The sequence below is a fragment of the Theropithecus gelada genome, chromosome X (genome assembly GCF_003255815.1).
Source record: "Theropithecus gelada isolate Dixy chromosome X, Tgel_1.0, whole genome shotgun sequence".
NCBI classification, from domain to species: Eukaryota; Metazoa; Chordata; class Mammalia; order Primates; family Cercopithecidae; genus Theropithecus; species Theropithecus gelada.
The window spans coordinates 134,927,732-134,939,077 of NC_037689.1; the positions used below are offsets into that span (position 1 = coordinate 134,927,732).

At 42.5% G+C, this 11,346-nt stretch overlaps 1 pseudogene across 1 annotated transcript; it reads right to left on the bottom strand.

Moving 5' to 3' along the window:
* Positions 1–7,632: 7,632 nt before the first annotated feature.
* On the bottom strand, positions 7,633–8,439 carry LOC112615612 (annotated as a pseudogene). Its single transcript, XR_003117419.1, has one exon. The product of XR_003117419.1 is annotated as a ras-related C3 botulinum toxin substrate 1 pseudogene (transcript).
* Between the last annotated feature and the right edge of the window lie 2,907 nt (positions 8,440–11,346).

An 11,346-nucleotide genomic window follows, 5' to 3' on the forward strand; every position in this document is an offset into this window, starting at 1 on the left:
CAGTAGTCTGAAGTTGACCTGGGACACTTGAGCTTGGTGGGGGGAGGGGTGTTTGCCATTACTGAGGCTTGAGTAGGCAGTTTTCCCCTCACAGTGTAAACAAAGCTGCCAGGAAGTTTGAACTGGGCAGAGCCCACCGCAGCTTGGCAAAGCTGCTGTAGCCACACTGCCTCTCTAGATCCTCCTGTCTGGGCAGGGCATCTCTGAAAGAAAGGCAGCAGCCCCAGTCAGGGGCTTATAGATAAAACTCCCATCTCCTTGGGACAGAGCACCTGGGGGAAGGGGCGGCTGTGGGTGCAGCTTCAGCAGACTTAAATGTTCCTGCGTGCTGACTCTGAAGATAGCAGCAGATCTCCCAGCACAGCCCTCGAGCTCTGCTAAGGGAGAGACTGCCTCCTCAAGTGGGTCCCTGACCCCCGTGCCTCCTGACTGGGAGACACCTCCCAACAGGGGTCAACGGACACTTCATATGCTGGCATCTGGTGCATGCCACTCTGGGATGAAGCTTTCAGAGGAAGTAAGAGGCAGCAATCTTTGCTGTTCTGCAGCCTCTGCTGGTGATACCCAGGAAAACAGGGTCTGGAGTAGACCTCCAGCAAACTCCAGCAGACCTGCAGCAGAGGGGCCCGACTGTTAGAAGGAAAACTAACAAACAGAAAGGCATGGCATCAACATCAACAATAAGTATGTCCACACAGAAACCCCATCTGAAGGTCACCAACATCAAAGACCAAAGGTAGATAAATCTATGAAGATGAGGAAAAACCAGTGCAAAAAGGCTGAAAATTCCAAAAACCAGAATGCCTCTTCTCCAAAGGATCACAACTCCTTGCCAGCAAGGGAACAAAACTGGACAAAGAATTAGTTTGACGAATTGACAGAAGTAGGCTTCAGAAGGTGGGTAATAACAAACTCCTCCGAGCTAAAGGAGCATGTTCTAACCCAATGCAAGGAAGCCAAGAACCTAAAAAACGGTTAGAGGAATTGCTAACTAGAATAACCAGTTTAGAGAAGAACATAAATGACCTGAAGAAGCTGAAAAACACAGCACAAGAACTTCTTGAAGCACAGACAGGTATCAATAGCTGAATTGATCAAGCAGAAGAAAGAATATCAGATATTGAAGATCAACTTAATGAAATAAAGTGTGAAGACAAGATTAGAGAATAAAGAATGAAAAGGAGCAAACAAAGCCTCCAAGAAATATGAGACTATGCAAAAAGACCAAACCTACGTTTGACTGGTGTACCTGAAAGTGACAGGCCAACATTCAAATTCAGAAAATACAGAGAACACCATAAAGATACTCCTTGGGAAGAGCAACCCCAAGACACATAATCGTCAGATTCACCAAGGCTGAAATGAAGTAAAAAATGTTAAGGGCAGCCAGAGAGACAGGTTGGGTTACCCACAAAGGGAAGCCCATCAGACTAACAGCAGATCTCTCTGCAGAAACCCTACAGCCCAGATGAGAGTGGGGGCCAATATTCAACATTCTTTTTTTTTTTTTTTTTTTTTTGAGACGGAGTCTTGCTCTGTCACCCAGGCTGGAGTGCAGTGGCCGGATCTCAGCTCACTGCAAGCTCCTCCTCTCGGGTTCACGCCATTCTCCTGCCTCAGCCTCCCAAGTAGCTGGGACTACAGGCACCCGCCACTTCGCCCGGCTAGTTTTTTGTATTTTTTAGTAGAGACGGGGTTTCACCGTATTAGCCAGGATGGTCTCGATCTCCTGACCTCATGATCCGCCCGTCTCGGCCTCCCAAAGTGCTGGGATTACAGGCTTGAGCCACCGCGCCCGGCCTCAACATTCTTAAAGAAAAGAATTTTCAACCCAGACTTTCATATCCACCCACACTAGGCTTCATAAGTGAAGCAGAAATAAAATCCTTTATAGACAAACAAATGCTGAGAGATTTTGTCACCACCAGGCCTGCCTTACAAGAGCTCCTGAAGGAAGCACTAAACATGGAAAGGAAAAACTGGTACCAGCTACTGCAAAAACATACCTAATTGTAAAAACCATTGACACTATGAAGAACCTGCATCAACTAACAGACAAAATAACCAGCTAGCATCATAATGACATGATTGAATTCACACATATCAATATTAACCTTAAATGTAAATGGGTAAAATGCCCCAATTAAAAGACACAGACTAGCAAACAGGATGAAGAGTCAAGACCCATCAGTGTGCTGTATTCAGGAGACCCATCTCATGTGCAAAGACACATGTAGGCTCAAAATAAAGTGATGAAGGAATATTTACCAAGCAAATGGAAAGAAAAAAAAAAAAAGCATGGGTTACAATGCTAGTTTCAGATAAAACAGACTTTAAACCAATAAAGATCAAAAAAGATAAAGAAGGGCATTACACCATGGTAAAGGGATCAATGCAACAAGAAGAGCTAACTGTCTGAAATACATATGCACCCAATACAGGAGCACCCAGATTCATAAAGCAAGTTCTTAGAGACTTACAAAGAGACAGACTCCCACACAATAATAGTGGGAGACTTTAACATCCCACTGTCAATATTAGACAGATCAACCAAACAGAAAATTAACAAGGGTATTCAGGACTTGAACTCAGCTCTGGACCAAGTGGACCTAATAGACATCTACAGAACAATCCACCCCAAATCCACAGAATATACCTTCTTCTCAGCACATCATTGCATTTATTCTAAAATTGACCACATAATTGGAAGTAAAACACTCCTCAGCAAATGCAAAAGAATGGAAATCATAACAAACAGTCTCTCAGACCACAGTGCAATCAAATTAGACCTCAGGATTAAAAAACACACTCAGAACCGCACAACTACCTGGAAACTGAATAACCTGCTCCTGAATGACTACTGGGTAAATAACAAAATTAATGCAGAAATAAGTTCTTTGAAACCAATGACAACTAAGAAACAATGTACCAGAATCTCTGGGACACAGCTAAAGCAGTGTTTAGAGGGAAATTGATAGCACTAAATGCCCAAAGGAGAAAGCAGGAAAGATCTAAAATCGACACCTAACATCACACTTAAAAGCATTAGAGAAGCAAGAGGAAACAAATTCAGTAGCTAGCAGAAGACAAGAAATAAGTAAGATCAGAGCAGAACTGAAGGAGGTAAAGAGACGAAAAACCTTTCAAAATATCAATGAATCCAGGCGCTGTTTTTTTTTTAAAAGATTAACAAAATAGATAGACTGCTAGCCAGGCTAATAAAGAAGAAAAGAGAGAAGAATCACAGAAACACAATAAAAAATGATAAAGGGGAGATCATCCCTGATCCCACAGAAATGCAAACTACCATCAGAGAATATTATAAACACATCCATGCAAATAAACTAGAAAATATAGAAGAAATGGATAAATTCCTGGGCACATACACCCTCCCAAGACTAAACCAGGAAGAAGTCAAATCCCTGAATAGACCAATAACTAGTTCTGAAATTGGGGCAGTAATTAATAGCCTACCAACAAAAAAATGCCCAGGACCAGACGGATTTACAGTTGACTTCTACCAGATACCATTCCTACTGAAACTATTCCAAACAATAGAAAAAGAGGGACTCTTCTGTAACTCATTTTATGAGGCCAGCATCATCCCGATACCAAAACCTGGCAGAGACACAACAAAAAAAGAAAATTTCAGGCCAATATCGCTGATGAACACCCATGTAAAGATCCTCAATAAAATACTGGCAAACCAAATCCAGCAGCACATCAAAAAGCTTATCCACCATGATCAAGTCAGCTTCATCCCTGGGATGCAAGGTTGGTTCAACATACACAAATCAATAAACGTAATCCATTACATAAACAGAACCAATGACAAAAACCACATGATTATCTCAATAGATGCAGAAAAGGCCTTTGATAAAATTCAACACCCCTTCATGCTAAAAACTCCCAATAAGCTAGGTATTGATGAAACGTATCTCAAAATAATAAGAGCTATTTATGACAAACCCATAGCCAATATACTGAATGAGCAAAAGCTGGAAGCATTCCCTTTGAAAACTGGCATAAGACAAGGATGCTCTCTCTCACCACTCCTATTCAACATAGTACTGGAAGTTCTGGCCAGGGCAATCAGGCAAGAGAAAGAAATAAAGGGTATTCAAATAGGAAGAGAGGAAGTCAAATTGTCTCTGTTTGCAGATGACATGATTGTATATTTAGAAAACCCAATCGTTGGCTGGGCATAGTGGCTCATGCCTGTAATCCCAGCACTTTAGGAGGCCGAGGAAGGTGGATCATCTGAGGTCAGGAGTTTCAGACCAGCCTGGCCAACCTGGTGAAACCCCATCTCTACTAAAAATATGAAAATTAACTGGGCGTGATGGCGGATGCCTGTAATCCCAGCTACTCGGGAGGCTGAGGCAGGAGAATCACTTGAACCCGGGAGGCAGAGGCTGCAGTGAGCTGAGATCATGCCATTGCACTCCAGTCTGGGTGACAGAGAGAAACTCTGTCTCAAAAAAGAAAAAAAAAGAAAACAAAAAAGAAAACCCAATGGTCTCAGCCCAAAATCTCGTTAAGCTGATAAGCAACTTCAGCAAAGCCTCAGGATACAAAATCAATGTGCAAAAATCACAAGCATTCCTATACACCAATAACAGAGAAACAGAGAGCCAAATCATGAGTGAACTCCCATTCACAATTGCTACAAAGAGAACAAAACACCTAGAAATACAACTTACAAGGGATATGAAGGACCTCTTCAAGGAGAACTACAAACCACTGCTCAAGGAAATAAGAGAGGACACAGACAAATGGAAAAACATTCCATGCTTGTGAATAGGAAGAATCAATATCATGAAAATGGCCATACTGCCCAAAGTAATTTATAGAGTCAATGCTATTCTCATCAAGCTACCATTGACTTTCTTCACAGAATCATAAAAAACTACTTTTAATTTCATATGGAACCAAAAAAGAGCCCATATAGCCAAGACAATCCTAAGCAAAAAGAACAAAGCTGGAGGCTACCTGATTTCAAACTATACTACAAGGCTACAGTAACCAAAACAGCATGGTACTGGTACCAAAACAGATATATAGACCAATGGAGCAGAACAGAGGCCTCAGAAATAATACCACACATCTACAACCATCCGATCTTTGACAAACCTGACACAAACAAGCAATGGGGAAAGGATTCCCTATTTCATAAGTGGTATTGGGAAAGCTGGCTGGCCATGTGCAGAAAACTGAAACTGGACCCCTTCCTTATACCTTACACAAAAATTAACTCAAGATGGATTAAAGACTTAAATGTCAGACCTACATGCATTAAAAACCCCTAGAAGAAAACCTAGGTAATACCATTCAGTACATAGGCATGGGCAAAGACTTCATGACTAAAACCTAAAGCAATGGCAACAAAAGCCAAAATTGATAAATGGGATCTAATTCAACTAAAGAGCTTCTGCACAGCAAAAGATGCTATCATCAGAGTGAACAGGCAACCTACAGAATGGGAGAAAATTTTTGCAATGTATCCATCTGACAAAGGGCTAATATCCAGAATTTACAAGGAACTTAAACAAATTTACAAGAAAAAAACCAACAACCCCATAAAAAAGTGGGTGAATGACACAAACAGATACTTCTCAAAAGAAGACATTTATGCAGCCAACAAACATATGCAACAAAGCTCATCATTACTGGTCATTAGAGAAATGCAAATCAAAACCACAATAAGATACCATCTTACACCAGTTAGAATGTCAATTATTAAAAAGTCAGGAAACAACAGATGCTGGAGGGGATGTGGAGAAATAGGAATGCTTTTACACTGTTAATGGGAGTGTAAATTAGTTCAACCATTGTGGAAGACAGTGTAGCAATTCCTCCAGGATCTAGAGCTGGAAATACCATTTGACCCAGCAATCCCATTACTGTGTATATACCCAAAGGTTTATAAATCTTTCTGCTATAAAGACACATGCACATGTATGTTTATTGCAGCAGTATTCACAATAGCAAAGAGTTTGAGCCAACCTAAATGCCCATCAACTGGATAAAGAAAATGTGGCACATATATGCCTTGGAATACTATGCAGCCTTTAAAAAGGATGAGTTCATGTCCTTTGCAGGGACATGGATGAAGCTGGAAAACATCATTCTCAGCAAGCTAACACAGGAACAGAAAACCAAACACCGCATGTTCTCACTAATAAGTGGGAGTTGAACAATGAGAACACATGGACACAAGGAGGAGAACATCACACACTGGGGCCTTTTCGGGGGTGGAGGGTTAGGGGAGGGATAGCATTAGAAGAAATACCTAATATAGATAACGAGTTGATGGGTGCAGCAAACCACCACGGCACGTGTATACCTATGTAACAAACCTGCACGTTCTGCACATATATGCAGAACTTAAAGTATAATTTAAAAAAAAAATCTTGATTTGACTGGTTTGAGGTCAAAGTATTCACTGAATGGAGATATGATGTTTGCTGTTTGTCCATGATATCTTGAAACACATAGGCCTTCTTAGAACCAAGAGGAATGCCATAAAATTCACTGAACGTGACACCGAAAGCCTTTGGTTCTAGGACCTTTTCTGTCAGTTCTCAGGCAAGTCAATTCCCCTCTCTAAGTTTCAGTTTCTTCATTTATAATATAAAAGAGTGGAAACGGAAGTAGATTATCTGTAAGGTCTCTTCTAACGGTATGTGATTCTGGTAACAAAATGAAATCTGAGCCCACTTAGAATTTATCCTCACATTCCAGAATCTCAAACTACAGTTCCTAGAAGAGTCATATGCAGGCAGGGTTATGAAAATAGCAAGCAATTCTGACTGCTTTGTGATGCTAACATTTTGTATTATCCAGCCTACAAGCTCTTTTGTGAATAACACTTGATATTGCAGGTGAAAATGATAGAAGCCGAGATGCTCTCAGGCTGGACACTGGCAGCAAATAGATTGTAAGTAGAAATACTTGAGGAGAAGAAAGCCAGAGACCAAGGCACTGCTCACACTGGGGAGGCTGAGGTATTAAGATAAGGCCAGAATATTAATGTTAGTAGACCCCTAACATTCTCCTGGGTTAGATCTGGAGACCATTGGGAACCCTCAGATTTAAGATTGTTACTTTCATTTCTGTCATATTTGTGTTCCTCAGGATATATATATTTCTTTTCTGTCGCCTAAGCTGGAGTTCAGTGGCACAATCTTGGTTCACTGCAACTTCTGCCTCCTGGGTTCAAGCGCTTCTCCAGCCTCAACCTCCTGAATAGCTGGGAGTACAGGTGCACGCCGCCACATCTGGCTAATTTTTTGTATTTCAGTTGAGACGGAGTTTCGCCTTGTTTCCCAGGCTTGTCTTGAACTCCTGAGCTCAGGCAATCCGCGGGCCTCGGTCTCCAAAGGTGCTGGATTACAGGTGTGAGCCACCTACCCGGCCTCTTCAGGCCTTTTTGAACTAAATTAAAGTTCTGGTTTTCCTCTGATGAGTAATTTTTTTTTTTCATTTTAGGGCTAAATTTTAATAGAATGTGAGTCTGAACTCTTACATTTAGAACAAACAAAACCTAAAAGGTAATGATTGATTCAAAATGGTTTTATGGAAAAATTAATCTGTAACAAAAAGTTGGCATTGAGGGCAAAGGCTCCACTGTTTTTTGAGCAAAGCGAACAAAGGTTCCAAGGGACAGGACCAAGAATGAGGAGCTCAGACATTTACTACAGCAGGCATTTTCTCGTCTTCTTCACGGGATGTGGGCAGAGGACAGCTCGGATCGCTTTGTCAAACACTGTCTTGAGGCCTCGCTGTGTGAGCACCAAACACTCCAGGTATTTTGCAGCACCAATCTCCTTAGCCATGGCTAGACCCTGCGGGTAGGTGATGGGAGTCAGCTTCTTCTCCTTCAGTTTCTCCACCGTGTCTTTATCATCCCTAAGATCAAGTTTAGTTCCTACTAGGATGATGGGAGTGTTGGGACAGTGGTGCCGCACCTCAGGATACCACTTTGCACGGACATTTTCAAATGATGCAGGACTCACAAGCGAAAAGCAAATTAAGAACACATCTGTTTGCGGATAGGATGGGGGCGTAATCTGTCATAATCGTCTTGTCCAGCTATATCCCATAAGCCCAGATTCACCGGTTTTCCATCTACCACAACATTGGCAGAATAATTGTCAGAGACAGTAGGGACATATTCTCCAGGAAATGCATTGATTGTGTAACTGATCAGTAGGCAAGTTTTACCTACAGCTCTGTCTCCCACCACCACACCCCTGATGGCCTGCATCTGGGCCGCTCGCTGGGCCGCGGCGGCGGCAGCAGGCGCTGAGACCGGAAGCGGCGGGCTAGGGGTGCAGCGGGCTGGCGCGAGACTTGCGGGCGGCGGGGCGCTGGGTGCCGGCGCCGCTGTCCACGCTGCCTTGCCTTCCGCGCACTGGAAGCCGAAGCCCGGCAGCTGCCACTACCCAAAGCTGAGGAAAACCCCTCTGATGAGTAATTTTATACTGATTTGAACACCTGAGGCAACTGCTTGAATTGGGGTTTCTTGTTGCTGTCTTAAAGTACATAACAAACAGACTTGTTTACCATGGAGAGTACAGCCACCACTGATTTTATTATTCCACTCTTTAATTGGCATGAAACTTCTAACATTGACAACAACAAAGCCATGTGCAGTTGTGTATGCTGCACTAGCTCACTGGCTGAACTGCTTAGGATATGTCGTGAATAGAAGAGACGATCAAATCCCGGAAGGCCTAAGGTCTACTGTATTCGGAACCTCCCTCCCTCTGTTCCCTCCACCTCACTTCCCAGCTGCTGTGACCTGAATGTGTCCCTTAACATTCATGTGTTGGAAACTTAATCACCCCTAATGCAACAGTGTTGGGAGGTGGGACTTTCGAGAAGTGTTTAGGTCATAAGGGTTCTGCCCTCATAAATAGATTAATGCTACTATAAGGGGGTTGCAGAGGTGGATTCTCTCCTTTTGCCATGTCAAGACATGGCATTCATCCCATCTGGATGATGCAGCATTCAGGGACCCAGAATGGAAGGAGAGAAATCAGGCCCTAACCTGCCAGCATCTTCATCTTGCACTTCCCAGTCACAGTGTCTGTGAGAGAATAAATTCCTCTTCTTTATAACTTATCCAGTCTCAGGTATTCTGTTATAGCAGCACAAAACGGACTAAGACACCAACTTTATGTGGCCAAGCTGTGGGCTTATGAAGCTGCAGACTAGCCTGACATTTCACAAAGCTAGGTATTTGTGAGCAAGTGCTATCATTCATCTTGAGCCTGCATGGTCCAGTACCATGGTCACTAGTCACATGTGGCTATTGAGCAATTGAAATGTAGCTAATCCAAACTGAGGTATGCTGTGAGTGAGAAATACATACTGGATTTCCAAGACTTGGTACAAAAAAAAGAATGCAAAGTATCTCATTAATAACTTTTATATTGATTACATGTGGAAATGATAACCTTTTTTGATATATTGGACTAAATATAATATATCATTAAAATTAATTTCAGCTGTTTCTTTTTACCCTTTTTTATGAGTCTACTATAAAAATGAAAATTATATATGTAGTTCATATTTGTAACTCAAATTCTTTTTTAATTGGGCAGCACTGCCCTAGATTGTTGAGAAAGAGTTTCTGACCACATACTCTGTGGCCAGCGTTAGAACAGACCATGGTTTCTTGCTCTTTGCCTCATCAGAGTCAATCACAGTACTTGACCTATAAGCAGGTGCTCTGTTCAGGAAATGTGGCTCCAAAATATGATGCTTTGGTATGTTCATTACTTTGAACTGAGGGCACTTGGGAAACAGCAGAGACAAGCAGAGGCTTTGTCTGAGCTCCCCTTATCTGTCTAAAAATGGATTCTCCAAAAGGAACACAATTGTCAAGAATCCCCTCCCCTGGAATCTCATTAACCAGGGAAGATTAACTGGGATCACAGGAGAGGAGACTGGAGGTGGAGACCAAACCCAGATAATCACCTGTTCTTCAGAGGGCTGCTCCGAGACAACTTTTATTACCTAAGAGACTTTTTATCTGTGTAACAAGATGACCTTTATTTACCATACATTTCCTCCCCTCACCCTCCAATAACTTGTGTTGCCACCATCCCCCAGAAGCCAGAAACCCCTATTCCTTTCTGTACCTTCAATCATCTGACCCTTCCTCAAGTCTCACGTTTTTGTGAGACTCTTGTGCATATATACAGAATTAAATAAGGTTTTTCTTCTGTTAACCCGTCTTATGGCAATTTAACTTGTTGCCCAACCAAGGAACCTAGAAAGGTGGAGGGAAGCCATTTTTCACTCCCCAACATTGCTTACTCTTGAATGAATGAATGTCTCCTCCAATATTCTAACCCTAGGATAGATTGACTTTGGAAGAGACAGCCAGGGTGAAATCTCCCTGCTCCTAAGTAGGTCCACCCTGCCATTGCATGGTTGTGAGTGAAAAGAGCTTGGGAAATCAGAGGACATCTTACTTCAAGATTCAGCTCAGCACATAACTCATTTGCTGTGTGATCTTGAGCAAGTCATTGCTCTTCTGACTTTCTTTTCTTCCTCTGTGGAGTAAGGAGGTTGGGCCAGAGAGTTACTCTAGGCTCCTTCCAGTGCTTGTACCCCGAGTCAATGACCAGAGAGGGGCAGATAAACCTTTAAGAAGAGCTAATATTCCATTATTCAGAATCACCACCATGCCTGCCTCAAGTTCTCTTTTGGCTCCCTTTTGCCTGATTTACTTTTCCTCTTCACCTTTATCTGTTGTACTCTGTGCTTTTGCCTATGCTTCTCCTCCCTGCCCCTCAAGCAATGCCAGTACTATCTGTCTCCTGATTTTCCATTGCTTTTCTTCTCCAGTTGTTGGGGATACAAAATGCAGAAGGAAAAATACATTCCAATCTTTGAAGTGACTATAGATTAGGTTTTGGGTGGAATAGGATTTCTTGTCCACGTTTGCTTTGGGCACTATGGCAGTGGTAAGGAATAGAGATGGCAAATGGCAGTCCCAAGATTTGGAGTAGCGGTGAGCTAGGACAAAATTCTAGCCCACACAGTTCATGGCAGCCATTATAATTTCAGCTTCCCTTGCTAACATTTGCTGCTCTGCCATCACTCTTACAATTTCCCTTGAAATTAGGGGTTCTGCAATGCCAGTTTGAAGCATTTGCTCTTCCAGTTGTTAAATGGGAATGAGAAGTCACTAGCTCAGGGGTGACAAACCCAAATGCCCACTCAGGGGTCAGGCACAGAATAGGGAACATGAGCAAGGTAGATGAGTGTAAGAAAATAAGGAACGGTGGGAGGTGTGGCAAACCAGAGAGTGTTTGTTCTAGCTTAAGG